Here is a 12,117-nt window from a genome sequence, read left to right on the forward strand (position 1 = left end):
CTGAAAAAAAACACAAATTGTTGAAACAAACACCTGACTGTGGAAATGCCTCAATAAAACAACAAATTGCAGTAAACGGGTAATAGAAACACTGCAAACCGTAAAAAATTTCTTCCAGGTAGAACCACAGATTTATTAACACAAAAGATTAGTGCTTTCGTCAATTCACCATGAAGAAACTTCATCATTCTATTACCTGTTTACTGCAATTTGGTTTTTTATTGAAGCATTTCCATGATCCACTGTTTGTTTCAACATTTTAAAACACGCACACACACACACACACACACACACACACACACACACACACACTGTATACCCACATGTATTCTTTTATACACAGACATGTACAGACACATACATTAGCACACAAATGGGTTACACTGATTTCATATACATGCATATAACTCATAACAGTTTGTAACCTTTTACAATACAGAATGTACTTCATATCCTTAAATATGCTAAACTTGCATCACTGCCACCAACCTGTTGTAGTCTGCCATGTTGTATCTGAGAAATAGACATGTTTATGTTTAATGTGAAAGTCAGGACAAGAAAATAAAATAAGAAATAGCTATTCAGAAAAAAATGCATAGAATGTATTTACAGATGTAAAGTTGTCTATCTCGCCTTCATTTCTTGCTTGTTGGGATCGGAGCCAATCCTCTGCTCCGACTCGGCCATCTTCATTAGCTCACGAGCTGTTTACTGGCTCGAGGCTACCACTTATCCCATAATGCCTAGCGCTAGCTACCCAGATCTCGTTTGCTGCTTTATAACTTTATTAATCTGCCTTTTTTTGTGTCAGATTAGGGTTTTCTTTAGATATCTGGTGTATATATATATATATATATATATATATATATATATATATATATATATATATAATTGTGTTTTTCATAGCGATAACTTGTAGTTTTGCTAGTTTATAGTAGTCCCCCCCCTTAGAACTCGTTTAATTTAGAGAGCTCTCTCCTCCCCCTCCCTCTCCTGTATAGGTAGCTGTTTGAGTTAGAGGCTCCCTAGTTTAAAAAAAAAAAATATATATATATATATATATATATATATATATATATATATATGTATATATATTGCTTTTTTGTAGTAGTGTCGTTCTTTTTCATTTTCCCGAACTTGTTTGGTATTTTTGTGTGTTGTACTTAGTGTAGAGGCCTGTTGGCCTAAGTATTTAGGGTATGTCTAAAGAGACTAAAGTGTCGGGATTCAAGAAGTGTGACTCATGCTGTCAGAAGATGTCTCTGACAGATGGACACACTTCTTGCGTCTGTTGCCTAGGCGCTGTGCACCTGCAGGACTCTTGTTCTGTCTGCCATGCATTTAGCCCAAGAGTTCTGCAGGAGCGCAAAAATAAACTTATTTTGAGAGGTCTTCTTAAGTCTCAGGATTCACCGGCCTAGGCTCAGCCAGTGAAATCCCCTAAACCGGCCAAATCGTCGGCTCCCAGCTCAGAGCCGTCATTGGCCCCAACCTTGCCTACTACCTCTTTGGTCCCGGCTGGAACCGAGGAGACTGCTTTGTTGTCGGCTCCACTAGTACCCTCGGAGCCGTCCGGGACAAAAAAAAGGCCGAGGTCCCCTTCGCTAGAATCCATTCATTCGGCTCCTCAGTCTCCCCTTTTACAAAGTGACCATAGTCATAGATCTTCACATTCTTCTTGGTCCTCTAGGCTCTCAGACCAAGACGTGGAGAGAGTCGTCAGCAGGTTGTTGAAGTCGAAGGCACTGGCAAAGATGTCCAGTCCTCATCAGGTGACGGCTCCATCCATTTCTATTGATGTTCCTCCTCCGACTCCATTGAGCTCGGAGCCAGAGTTTATTAGGGCTCGAGTCGTGGAACCATCGGCTCTGATTACGATTTCTCCTTCGGATCAGTCATCGGCTCCGATCACATTGATGGTGCCTTCTGTCGAGGGATCTGGGCGCCGAGACTCCTTCGTCGACTCCGAGGGGGCGAGTGGCATTGGACCCTTATCCAACCCCGCTCTCCCTCTCAGAGCATCGGCGCAGGTGAGTTCTGCTCCCACATCAGCCTCTGAGCCGTCTCCCTCGGTGCGGAGGAGGATTCTGGTCTTGCCGGAGCCTTTTCTGCATCATGGCAGGGACGCCTTTGATGTCATGAGGAGTGTGCTGGCCTCCCAGTCAGCTCCACCTTCAACCCCACTGGCTCCGTCCCCCATAGTGCCTGCGTCAACCTCTGTCCCTCCTCCAGACCCCAAGTGTGGGGAACCACTGCTCCAGACCACCCCATTGCGTGTTTCCTCTTCCTCTGAGGCCTCTTCTGATCATTCAGAAGAGCCCCCTCAGAAGAAGTGCAGGAGGAAGCACATTGACTCCCCCGAGTCTGTCACTTCGGATACGGATTTGGATGAATCGGAAGGGTCCCCGAGATCCCCCTCTGAAGATGTTTCCTTTGTGGACATACTAGAAATGCTTAAGCAGAGGGGGAACTGGAATACCCTTGCCCCTACCGAGGATGAATCTGTATTCCTGGATGCGTTCGGTTCCCAACCCTCCACCTCCTGGGTGTCTCCTCCCGTCAATCCACTAATGTCAGTGGTGGCTTGTAGGGCTTGGTCAGTCCCGGATACAGTGGAACCAACCCCGAGAAGGCCAAGTAAGTTTCACTGCTCCCCTGGACAAACAGTTCCTTGCTAAGGGTGTTCACGTGGATGCCATGGTAGTAGCAGCAGCCATTAAGGTGTTAGCGGAAACTTCTTCCTCTGTCCATCCTCCTAACAAGGAGTCTAGGACCATGGACAGATATGGGAAGCGAATGTTTGCTTCAGTGACCTTCTCCATGAGGTCGCTGAACTACTTATGCCATTTCACCAGGCTTCAGAGGGATCTCCTAAAAGAGCTCTGAGATACCTTCAGGATCCATCAGCTGTAGGGGCTCAGGGAAAAGTGGCTTCTCAGCTGGCAACCCTTAACTCAGTAGTTAACTCCTCCATGAGGCTCATTTCCTATGCAACTGATGGTGCTAGTAGATACGCAGGTACAGGTGTGGCACTTCGGAGACATGCATGGATGCGGCTGTGTAACTTTACGGAACCCTTCAGAGCGTCATTCACCAACACTCCCTTTGACAGTTCCTTTCTTTTTGGAACACAGGTGAAAGGCACTCTTACTAGGTGTGAGCAGGAAGGCAAGACTCCCTCTGCCGTGGGAGTCCGTTTTTCCACTCCTCCTAGACCATATCCCAAGGGTCAGAAGAGTGGGAAAATGTGGTTTTGCAAATCCCAGAGAGCTTTGCCTGACACACGTGGTAATTTTTCCTCCAGGGGCAGAGGATAATAGCAACAGACACCGCCCTCGTGGCAGAGGGGGTCCGCAGAATCAGGGCAGCAGAGAATCATTCTTTGACAAGCCCTTCCAGCATACCTGAAATGTTAACCGACTGTCTGCCTCTGGAGGCAGTTGGGGGAAGACTTTCAATGTACCCAATGGCCTGGCTAAACCTAACGCAAGACAGATGGGTACATTCAGTCATATCCAGAGGTTACAGAATCCCATTTTTTCAACCCCTCTTTCCGTCACGCAAGTCCCCCCCAGATTTTCCACCCAATCTGAAGGACCAAGCAGTTATAGAAGTTTCAAAACTGCTAGAAAAGAGTCATCCAGGAAGTCCCGGCAGACCAATACGGATCCGGAACTTACTCAAGGTTCTTTTTGGTACCAAAAAAGACAGGGGACTGGAGACGTATTTTGAATCTCAGCAGACTGAACAAGTCTGTTCAAAGAACAAAGTTTCGGATGGTCACGCTACAGTCCATACTACCCTTTCTGGGTCAGGACAATTGGATGTGCTCCATAGATCTCCAGGATGCGTACTTTCATATCAAGATGGACAGATGCTCCAGGAGGTACCTTCGCTTCCGGCTGGGAGCCACTCATTACCAATTCAGAGCTCTGCCCTTTGTTCTCACCACAGCCCCCAGGGTGTTCACCAAATGCATGGCAGTGGTCACGGCTCACCTGTGGCGTCGGGGATTCCAGGTGTTTCCATATCTGGACGACTGGCTCCTCACTGCTACTACCAGGCATCAACTTCTTCAAGCCAGGGACTACACAATTTCAATTTGCTCTCAGCTAGGCATTACTATAAATTTCAAAAAATCTGCCTTGTTGCCCTGTCAATCTATTACTTGTATAGGAGCAGACTTACACACAAGGTGCATGTACGCAAAGCTACCTTTGGATAGAGTGTCTACAATTCGCCAGCAGGTGCAATTCTTCATGCATTGCAAAAGGGTACAAGTCAGATATGTCCTTCAAACCCTAGGCTGTATGGCAGCGGCAATTCTTCTGATACCTCTGGCCCGTTTTCACATGAGAATCCTTCAGTGGCTTCTATTCACACACTGGTCCTTCCAACAGCTCCCCATGTTTCATATGATCATGATTACAGAAGCATGCAAAAGACACCTTTCCTGGTGGATGGTCTCCCCTCTAGTGACTCAGGGCAGACCTTTCATTCAGTCCCCTCCGGTTGCCACAGTGACCATGGATGCCTCACTGATAGGGTGGGGGGGGGATTATCAGGGCAGGACAGTCCAAGGCACTTGGCAGCCTCACGAGTACCTTCTGCACATAAATGTCTTGGAGATGAGAGCCGTGCTCCTAGCGATGCAAGCCCTTCACGACTCTCTTCCTTCTGGGACCATTGCAATTCAAAACAGACATCATGTCAGTGGTATGGTACATCAACAAGCAGGGCGGAACCAGGTCCTACCCCCTATGTCGAGAAGCACTCAGACTCTGGCAGTGGGCGGTTTCTTCCCAACGATTTCTGATTGCAACGCACATCCCTGGGAAGTCCGACGTCAGAACGGACAGGCTCAGCAGAGCTGTTCTCATGCCTCACGAGTGGTCTCTGAATCAGGTAGTTGCGGATGTGATCTTCCGCAAATGGGGACAGCCTTGCTGCGATCTGTTTGCCACCCCCTTTCAATACCAAATGCAGCAACTACTTCTCCCTTTTACCGCTTCCCGATCACCTTCCCAGAGATGCTGTAGTCCACGATTGGCCTCGGGGACTTCTTTATGCCTTCCCTCTGTTTCCCCTGGTACCAAAATTCATACAGAAAGCAATATCGTTGGGTTGCAAAATGATCCTCATTGCCCCTTACTGGCCTCAACAGATATGGTTTCTGTTCCTGCACCATTACCTTCTCGATCAGCCCTGGACTCTGGATCCGATACCAGATCTACTGATTCATCAATCAGGCGGGCTGTATCAATCCCTCCAAACACTCCAGCTCACAGCTTGGTTGCTCCACTTCCAACCTTAGCCAGACTTCCCAGCATTTCCCCTGCAGTGCGTGAGATTGTCTCCTCTCACAAATCCGCCACTAGGAAGACTTATGCTAGCAAATGGAAACATTTCTCTTGTTGGGCAGAGGCTAGGAACATAGATCCCTTTTCCGCCTCAGTACACGAAATCTTTGAGTTCCTAACAGAGCTTTTCCATTCCGGGTCCGCTTCTGCCCCAATCAGGGTTCAACTAGCGGCCATCTCTAATTTTATTGTTGGTTTTTCTAATCTAAACATGTCTTGTAAGCTGTGTAAATCTTTTCTCAGAGGGACCACTCTCCTTAGGCCCCCAGTAAGAGATCCCCCTCCTCCTTGGGACCTTAATTTGGTATTAGCCTCTTTGATTATGCCCCCTTTTGAACCGGCTGCATTCTGCTCCATTAAGTTCCTATCTTGGAAAACTCTCTTTCTGGTAGGTATTACCTCAGCCAGACGTGTCTCCGAACTTCATGCACTTAGTGTTTGTCCTCCATATTTAGTTTTTCATAAGGACAGGGTTGCTCTGAGAACTAACCCTTCCTTCCTTCCAAAAGTCTGCTCGGAGAATAATTTAAACCAATCTATAAACCTCCCTGTGTTTTTCCCTAATCACACCAACAAGGCAGAATACAAACTACACCAATTGGATGTTCATAGACAATTGCGTTTTTACCTGCATAGAACGAAGGATATAGCAAAGCTGGACCAACTCTTCCTTTCCTATGCTAGGGGCAAACAGGGTCTTCCAGTCTCCAAGGTGTCTCTGTCCAGGTGGTTGTCTCACATTATTACCTTCATCTATCAACTAAGAAACAAAGAGTTGTCCATCAAACCGAAAGGCCATTCTACCAGGGCTTTGGCCACCTCTGTAGCCTTCCAGGCTAGGTTGCCCTAGGACTCTTATCTGTGCCGCTGCCATGTGGGCAAGTACTCCTACCTTTATTTCTCATTACAAGTTAGACATGATCTCCAGGAGTAGTGCTAACTTTGGTTCCACTGTTCTGAAGAGTCTGTTCCAATGACCCACCCAGGATAATAGGTGCTAGGGACGCTGTCCCAGCAAGCAGGAAACGAAGGCGAGATAGACAACATAAAGAAGTTATGTACCTACTATAACGTTCCATGTTAGTTGTCTTCATCTCGCCTTTTTTCTTGCGTCCCACCCTCCGTCCCCCTGTCCTGTTGAACCAAGAGGAGTTCTGTTTTCTCTGGCTGAGTTTTCTCTGGTTTGTTTCTCTGGCTGAGTTTTCTCTGGTTTGTTTCCAATACTGACTGAGAGAGTATTACAGATTTGCTCAACCTGTTTGTTTGGACAGGTTGTTTCTCTGGCTATGTCTGGGGTTAGCTATTACAAATGAGATCTGGGTAGCTAGCGCTAGGCATTATGGGATAAGGGTTAGCCTCGAGCCAGTAAACAGCTCTCAAGCTATTGAAGATGGCCGAGTCGGCTCCGATTCCAACAAGCAAGAAAGAAGGCGAGATGAAGACAACTAACATGGAACGTTATGGTAGGTACATAACTTCTTTTTTTTTGTGTATGTGCGTGTGTGTGAATATATATATATATATATATATATATATATATATATATATAAAACATACATACATACATACATACACTTTGTTAAAGGAAGTGTGTTGCATAATTAACAAGCTATGCCTGATTCCTCATTTCCTGGGACGTATCCCAAAGTTTTTGGATTATAACCAATAATATTGCATGGCAGTATGAGTGTTACTGGAGAGTACCTGACAATGCATAACATTATAATGAGAACTGATGCTACACTAAACGTTCTGTGTATTCTTTCCAGAGCTACCCAGCTAAAATGTTACTGTGTTTAGACAATCAAGTCTACTGCTCAAAACAGCAAAAATACATGAGCAGAACATTTCTTTTTAATGTCCTATTTTCTAGTTTTATCAGAAAAGTATCAGTCTAAGGATTAAAAATAAATATCTGGGCTGTAGCTAAAATTATGCTTTCATTGAGAATTTCCATATAAATTATTAGCAGCTGTTTTATGAGTTTTTTAAACGTTAAAAGAACCCTGCTATATGTTGAAGTTGTTTCGAGTGAGTACATGGTACTTAATTAGTATTTTATGTGAATTCACTGGACAGAGGTTTGATACTGTAGTATTTTTATATCCTTTTATGTGGTAATTTCGGACAGAGGTTTGATACTGTAGTATTTTTATATCCTTTTATGTGGTAATTTCTGAAGTTACTATGTAGGACAGTGCACCAAAGAGAACAATGCATAAGGTAAAAACAGTTAATACAAGCAGTAAACCTGGCAGTCGCCCTTCTTCATCTAAAACCTAACATTAGTTACCTAGGCTTCCACATGCAGCAGCTGACCAGACATTGTTTTTGTCACCCCAAATGTTAGTAACAAAACACTGATGAAGCCACTAGGAAGAGAAAAGAAATATAGGCTATAACTTATCTTCCTCCCATTCTGTACAGAAATGGTTTCTGAAGTCATACGTTCACAGAAGCTGAGGTCACCCTTGCAGAGCTCTGAAAGGAACAAGCATTTAGGTTGTCCCCAGAATGTTACCACAGCCTTGATGAACAGAGCTAGTGACAAGGTAAAGCAAGACTCATTATTGCTAATATGTTACAAATTGTTGCTAGTTCACTTAGTTTTTCACTTGCTGTGATCATTGTGGCTGTGTGGAAATGCCTGCCCAGTATTATTCTGTGGATCTGACATTATTAGAGAACTACTGATTAATTATTTGTTGCATATGTAGAATAAATAGCTAGTAACTGAAAATATTATGGATAGTTTGATATAGATGTCTTGTAAATAGTTAGTCATCTGTTGTTTTTTGTGTTTAGTTTTTGTTTTGTGTTCATTTGTTAAAAAGATTTACAAAATATCATTAGCAAACAAAAAAGAGCATCGTTAAAGTACTTTCTTGCGACTATGCTAGGCCATTGTCCATTTGATACAAGAACCTGCTTTTTTTTTGCATTTTCTCTTGCTTACCATATTTATCCATTGGATACCAGGGAGTCATAAATGGTGGAAATAAGTGGAACATTAATAAAAACTTCATTGTCAAAGGACATGAGAAAAGATAAATCTGCTTGTTTTACTGGAAGTTTTGGAAAGGTGGTACTCAAAGGACTGTCATAAGCAGAGATATGAAGTTGTTTTTTTAACTGCTCAAATTCTTACTACTTATGTTAGAGCTGCCAAAAGAAGAACATTTGCATCATCACTGGTTCTCTGATTATAATCCATTAGGAATTTTCAATGGAGGATTTGTTCTAGTCTGTTTACTTAAAAAAAAAAAAAAAAAACCACTTCAAGATTTATCAGAATCAGACGTGAACAATTTTGTAATTGCAAAATGGTGAGTCTGAAGACTTTGCTCCCTTTTATAAAATTGAAGTTTTACATGGCTGCAGACATGCATGGGAGAAGCATGTTTACATTCCAGTGAGACTTTGTCAGAATATAGCCCATATTCTACATAGCTCTTTATAGGTTCATAAATTAGTACTAGGCTAACTGCCCTTGTGAGCTATTTTAAGCCTAGCCAATTATCCCTTGTGAGACTCAAACCATGCACCTTGTGTTTGTAAGGCAAACACCTTAACCATTAGGCCACCCTTTTCTATTTTATGCTCTACCGCTTTGGGTAATCCAGAACATTTCGAAAACCAAAAACAAGTATGGCAAACGTAGTTAAAGACAATTCCTTTATTTACTTGAAGCGCTTTTCACCCGATTTAATACACGAACTTCATCAGATAAAATAAGAAGTGAGCTGTTACTTTTTAAATAAGCAAGGAGATGCATCAGCTGATGTTTCAAAATTTAAAGCGACATACCTTATTTTTTGTAAAACTTCCATGTTAAAAGGTTTTCTATTTTAAAATACTAATATTGTAATAAAATATTATAGACAAAAAATTTGGCAAAAATTATTTCTGACTGTTACATACAAATCCATAATTAAAACTTGTTTTGACAGTGGACTAATGAAAAACACATAATATTAATAAGTTAAATTAGCCAGTTGAATCCAAGCAGCAACAGTAGATATAAAACTATTTTGTACAATTACTAAAAAAAAAATACTGATATATCCTATAAAAATTCTTATTTAGCTCATAGTATTCTAAGTCTATCTATGAAAGCTCCTTAATTTTAGTATAGGCATAATTGAACACATCATTAAGGCCCGGCAGATTATATGCATATAACCGGATCTGCCACAATAATTCCAACCTCTCCAATTCTACTTCTGTTGGTCCCCCTTTCATATTTGGAACTAACTGATCCAAGAACCAAAATTTAAATGCATGGGTAGGATATTCCAAAATATGCTGAGCTAATGCGTTTTCTTGTTTAAGTTTACCTATACTATAAACATGTTTGTATATTCTTTCTCTCAATCTACGAATAGTCTTGCCCATATAAAAACATGGGCAATGCTGGCATTTAGCTAGGTAGACCACCATCTTGGAGTTAGTTATATTTACCTTTACTTTTCAAATCCCAATTATTAATACTTAAGGAGTTACCCACTAAAATGTACTTACAGTATGAGCAAGAGCCACAATTTTGCATTCCCTTCCTATTATTGTTATGTATGCTTTCAAATGAATCTTTAAAAATTTTATCTCTCCTTACAATAAATTTAGGTATTTCCCCTACTTTTTCCAATATTTCCTTACTTTCCTTAAGTATATTCCAGTTTTTACATGCAATGTTTTTAAATAATAGAAATCAGTACTAAAGGTAAGGATGAGGCTATGCCTAAATCCTGAAGTATCTTTAACCAAGGTGGTATTAAGAGATACATCCGTTACTTACCAAATCTGATTCCCATATATGTTTGTTGTTAGTTCATGCATTTCTTCCTCTATATTAGCATTCACAATGGGTGTATAAATACCTCTTAGTCTCTTCCCTTTAACCTCATCTATAATATTATCTAAGAATGTATTCGGATAAGCCCTTCTAAGAAACGTTTCAAATTGTTGCATTCATTGTCAAAGTCATCTTCCCTTGAAATCATTCGTGCTGCCCTCACCAATTGTCCTTTTACCACAGACCTTTTTTGAAAAGTGGGATGGGCACCTGAAAAATGCAGGAATGTATTGGAGTAGAGGGGCTTCCTATAAATTCTTGTTTCATACTTTTTGTAAGTATTATTCTTGACTAATAATACATCCAAGAATGGGATTTGTTTTTCCTTCAAAGTTATATGTAAACTGAAGAAAATCGCTGCTTTAATTAAAGTAATGTACCAGGTCCTTAGCTTGATCTTCATTACCTTTAAATAATATAAATATATTATCCAGGTACCGTGTATAATATATTATTTGTGATTTTATATTAAATATAAAGGACCTTTCCCAATAATTCATAACCAAGTTCGCAAAACTTGAGCCACAGGGTGAACCCATTGCTACCCCGCTTTTCTGATGGAAAAAATTATTCTTAAATGTTATGTAATTATGGGACAGTACTATACTGAGTAATTCTTCTACTAAAATCAATTCCAATGTAGGTGCACCTTTTTCCTTCAGATTCAAGATGACCCATTCTATACCTAATTCTTGTGGAATTGAGGTATAGAGGTCCTTTACATCCACTGTTAATAAATTATTATATTCTTCAAAGGTTATATCATTAATCTTTTCTAAAAAGGACCAAGAATCTTTACTTCTACACGTTTCAGATGTCACATACTTCTTAAGGAGTCCATCCACTACTTTTGTACATGCATATTTTGCACTATTCCTACCATCCAAGCTTTAGCACAACAAGTGCAGAGATTAACGGAGAAAGTAGATATGCTTGGCGTTCTTCACAGCCAGCAGCAGCATCAAGGTTTCATTACGGACATTGTTAATAGAGTCGGTACAAGTTCTAATACTGTTCATAATACCGACATGGTACCTATAGGAACAACAGCATCTAATCAACGACCACCTTCTCCGATATTATCGGCATCTATCCCCAATGGTCAAGGTGGACTTAATTTGCGAGGGCAAAGCATTACCAGTGGCAGTAATATCAATACTTCAAATAGTCCAGTTTTAAAGGATGTAATTGGTAGTCCGAACCCAGGGCTTATTGGACTCCCAAACTTAATGGAATGGCTCACTACACCTATGGGCCTGATTAAATTGAATTCTACAGTTACAACGGTGAGTCTGGCTAGGAAAGAGTCTAATTTGGTAGAGTTGTTGAACTTATTCGATCATGTACTGTTGAAATACAAAAAACTGAATGTATGAGACTTGAACTAGTGCCGAAGGGCCTTAGAATTTGTCAGTATCCTACAGGCCTTATTCCTGACTCTCAGTTTCATGTAGATTTAATTAAACTATTCAATAAACAGGGTCTTGAATTGTTGGATGTGATGAGTAAAAATTATGGAATAACAGTGGAAGAACTGAAGGATAATACTACAGTATTAGATACTCAGATTAAATCACATCCTGACTTCAACAGATACAAATATGAATATTCACGCATCTTTCAGACAATTGATTCATTTTTAATTAAAGCAAAGGCAGTGAAATGTAAAAAAAATTGCAGCGTGACCGTTTACAATACCAACAAGGGACTGCTTGCACACGCCCACCACCAACACAACAGAGGAGAATAGGTGGGAATGTGAAAGAGGGTGAAGGAAATACAAATATTAATTCAGAACTGGGAAGTACACAAAATCAACATGATATACAGGAACGGAATATGGAAGGGATAAATACTTTGCACAGGGATCGTACTGATAGTAACTCACAAACAGGTTTTTCCTTG

Source organism: Protopterus annectens, chromosome 3.part1 (assembly GCF_019279795.1).
Source record: "Protopterus annectens isolate FY-2018-M chromosome 3.part1, PAN1.0, whole genome shotgun sequence".
Taxonomy (NCBI): Eukaryota; Metazoa; Chordata; order Ceratodontiformes; family Protopteridae; genus Protopterus; species Protopterus annectens.